Below are 4,850 nucleotides of genomic sequence, written 5' to 3' on the forward strand. Positions count from 1 at the left end.
CCTGTGATTCTGAAAGTCAATAGCGATATTCCGGAGTAACGGTGCTGCACAGTATTGGCAATAAACATCTTATTTCACGGATTGTATATTGATGCAAAGCGTCAAGCCGTTTGAGAGCGATACCAATTGGGATAACGTCATACACTTTATCATATAACTTACTTTCCGAGAAACTAACAATCTGTATCGAGAGTATAACTTCGTGTTGAGAGATGCAAATTTATACCCAATTTTGTCAAGGGCAGTTTAGTTTCATGTATGAATAAGTAGATCGTGGGTTAGACTGTACGACAACGTTACCTCCGTGTTTGAGTGTCGAACGGCTAAGTCAATAGGTTCACCTGTCACGTGATGCCGAAAGACAAGGTAAGAATTCCAGGAGTACATCCGCTGTACAGTATTGGCATCGTACACCCTATTTCATGGTATAAATATTGATGTCCACGGACAAACCTTTGAAGGACGTAACATATTGATATGGAGTCAAACTTTTTACCGAAGGCCTTAACTTCCGATAAGCCCAATCCGCTGTAGGAAGTGTTTTGCTCAGTGGTCACGGAATTAAATGAGCAGACGTTATGCCAGACGGACACCTCACTTTCATGTATGAATTTCAAAATCGAGTGTCTAACCGTTCGAGAACGTAACCACCTTCTTTGCTAGTCGCACAGGCTTGTTGATAACATAATCTATCCTGTGATTCCGATATTCAAACCAGGTCGCCCTTGTGTAAATGCGCTTATCATTATTGGCAAACGACACCTTATTTCACTGTGTGAATATTAAAGTAGCGTGTCGAATCGGTGTAGAACGTTACATATTTGTATGAACACACCCTCTTTATCGAATTGCCTTCATTTCCGATACGCTACCCCGCTGTATCCAAAGTATTGCATCGCGGTCGGAGAAACACATTAGTACACATTTTAGCGATGGGCGTCATAAATTCATGTATGTCTTAAAAGACCGAGGGCCAAACCATTCTAGAACGTTCCCAACTTCTTTGAGAGTCGCACAGAAACGCGAATAGCTTCATCTATCCGGCGAATCATAGAGACAGCCCAGGTATTCCTCAACATATCCCGCAGTACACTATTGGAATTGGACAAACTATTTCACTATATAAATATTACAGAACAGAGATAAACCATTGTAGTACGCTACCTATTGCTATACAGTCAAACCTTTCACCGAATGCCTTACCGTCGGAGAAATTAACCCGCCGTATCGCGAGTATACCTACGTATTTAGTGAAACACGTTAGTATACAATTTATTGACGGCACCTTAAACTCATGCATGAGTTAGAAGTTCGGGCGCCAAATCTTTCGAACACAATACCACCATCTGTGAGTAACGAACGACTAAGTTAATTGCTACACCTATCCTGTGATTCCAAGAGTCAAACCATGTGCTACGGGAGCATATTCACTGTACATTATAGGCAATAGGCACCTTAATTCACGGTACTAATATTAAAGTACAGAGTCAAACCGTTGTAGAACGTTACCTATTGCTATACAGTCAAACATCTTACCGAATGTCTTAAAATTCGGAGCAGATAACCGGTTGTATTGAGAGCATGACAACGTGTTCAGAGAAGCCAATTAATGTACAGTTTAATGACGAGGACCTTAGTGAACAGCTAAGTCTATAGCTTTAGCTATCACGTGATTCTGAGAGTCATACGTGGTACTTCGGGAGTAAATCCGCTGAACTGTATTGGCTCATACACTTTAATTCACCGTTTGATTATTAACTTAAAGTGTCAGACCGATGCAGATCGTTACCTATTCGTATAATGTCATTCCTCTTACCGAATACCATGCCTTGAGAGAAACTAACCCGCTGTACTCAGTGTCATAGTTATCGTTCACGGAAACAAATTAGTGAACGTTGTAAGAGATGCATACCTTATTTTCATGTAGGAACAGAATTATCGGGATTCAAACCGTTCGAGGACATTACCCGCTTCTTTGAGATTCGAGCGGCAAAGACAATAGCACCACCTACCATGTGGTTCTGAGCGTCAGACCACGTATTACTGGAGTAAGTCCGCTGAAAACTATTGGCAATAGTCACCATAATTCCCGGTTTGAATGTTAAAGTCGAGCGTCAAAAAGTCTAATAACGATACCAATTAGTATAAAGTCAAACGTTTTACTGAAGTCCTCACTGTGAGCGATAGCCTCACTCGCTGTATCGCAAGTATTACGTAGTGCTCAGAGAATCAAATTAGTATACATTTTAGTGGCAGGCGTCTTAATTTGATGTGTGAATAAGAAGATCGAAAGTTACACCGTTCGACAACGTTGCCACCTTCATTGAGAGACGAATAGCTTAGGCAATAGATTCGGAGAATATAACCTGCAGTATCGAGAGTACAACTTCGCAATTATGGATACAAATTAGTAGACATTTTATTCACGAGCACCTTAATTTCGTGCTTGACATTGAAGATCGAGTTTCAAACCGATCGAGAACTCAAATTCACCTCAATTCACGGTTTCAATATTAAAGCAGGCCGTCAAGAAGTAGTAGAATATTACATATATGTGTATGTTCGAACTCCTGCCAGAATGACTAGTAATCCGAAAAACTAATCCGCTGTATCGGGAGAAAAGCACCCTGTTCAGAGGTACGAAATAGTATACATTTTAGTGACGAGCACAATAATTTCATGCATGAATTAAATGATCGATGGGCAAACCGTTCGAGAACGCTACCACCTTCCTTGAGATTCAAACGACTAAGTCAATAGCATCACATATTCTGCCATTCAGAAAGTCAAGTGAGATTATCCGAGACTAAATGTGCTGTACAATATTGGCAATTGATACCTTCATTGGCGGATTGAATATTAAAATAGAGCGTCTCACGGTGTGAGAACGTTACAATTGTTATAAAGTCAAACATTTTTCCGAATTCATTGCCGTCCGTGAAGCTATCACCAAAAGCTTCGCCTATCCTGTGACTCCAAGATACAAGCCACGTATTCCGCGACTACACCCGCAGCACAGTATTGGAATTAGACACGCTATATCACGTTATCAATATTAATGAACAGTGTCAGACCGTTGTAGATCGATACCTTTTGCTATACAGTCAACCATTTTGCCGAAGACCTTACCTTTCTGGAGCCCATCCCGTTGTATCTAGGGTATTACATCGCGTTCAAGGAAGCAAATTAGTATATATTTTAGTGACGTCACCCTTAATTTCATGTGTGAATAAGATGGTCGAATGTCAAATCGATCGAGAATATTATCAACATCCTTTGGAGTAGATCGGATATGTCAGTAGCATCACCTACCATGTGATACCGAGAGTCAAATCGGGTAATCCGGGTGTAAATTCGCTGAACAGTCTTTGCATTAGACACGATAATTCGCGGAATAAATATTCAAGGACAGATTCAAGCCGTTGTAGAACTTGTCTGCATCCAGAGTATAACTTCGTGTTCACGAAAGCGAACTAGAATACGAATTAGTGACGGTCACATTAATGTCATGCATAAAATAGAAGACCGAGTGTGAGTACGTTATAGTACGTTACCGCACTGGCAATAAACACCTTAATTCTCGGTGTGAAAAATTACGTACAGATTGACGCATTGTAGAACGTTAAATATTGGCATGGAGTCCAAATATTTACCGAAGGCCTTACCTTCCGAGAACCTATCCAGCTCCATCGGGAGTGTATCGTCGCAATCAGAGAGGCAAATTGGTACACACCTTAGTGTCTGGCACCGGAATATCACTTATGAAATAGATGATCGAGGGTCAAAGCCTTTGAGAACGTTACCACCTTCCTTGTCGTCCTATCGGCAAAGTCAATAGCTTCTCCTATCCTGTTACGGGATCCATGCTTGGCATTCCAGCAGTAAATCCCCTGCACAGTATTGACAATAGATTCTTGAATTCACCCTACGTGTATTAATGTAAGGAGTCAAACTGTTTGAAACCGTTAAGCATTGGAATAAAGTCATATTCCGTCCCGGATTCCCTACCATTGGAGAACATGACCCGCTTGTATCGTGGGTACAACTTCGTGTTCGGAGAACAAATTAGTGGACATTTTAGCAGGCGGGCGCCATAACTTCTTGTAAGAACTAGAAGGTCGATTGTCAAATAGTTCAATGTCAAATATAGCGAAACTTTTAACAGAAGGCCTTACCTTCCAAGACGTTAACCCGCTGTATCGAGAGTTTGACTTCGTGTTCGGAGAAGCAAATTCGTATGCATCGTAGTGTTGGGCACATTAATTTCATGCATCAAATATGAAGATCGAGTGTCAAACAGATCGAGAACGTTACCAACTTCTATGAGTGTCGCACAGCAATGTCTATAGCTTTACCCATCCTGCCACTCCGACAGAGAAATCTGGAATTCTAGGAGGAAATCCGCTGAAGAGTTTTGGCCTTTGTCTCCATAATTCACAGTTTGAATATTAAAATAGGGCGTCAATCCGTTTGAGAAAGCTAGCAAATGATAGAAAGTCATACCCTTTACCGAAGGCCATACCCTCCGAAAGACTAACCCGCTGTATCAAGAATATAACTCCGTGTGGAGAGATACAAAATTTGTATTCATTGTAGTGACGGGCACCTTATGTTTATACATGAATTCCAAAATCATGAGTAAAACATTTCGAGAACGTTACCACCATTTCTGAGAGTCGCACAGCAAATATAATGGATTCACCTATACTGTGATTCCGAGATTCAAACCATGTACTTCGGGAGTATATACGTTGAACAGTTTTGGCAATAGACACCTCAGTTCACGGAATGAATAATGAAGTGGAGAGTCAAACCGTCGTAGAACGTTGCGTACAGTAATAAAGACAAAC

Source organism: Lasioglossum baleicum, unplaced genomic scaffold (assembly GCF_051020765.1).
Source record: "Lasioglossum baleicum unplaced genomic scaffold, iyLasBale1 scaffold0219, whole genome shotgun sequence".
NCBI lineage: Eukaryota > Metazoa > Arthropoda > Insecta > Hymenoptera > Halictidae > Lasioglossum > Lasioglossum baleicum.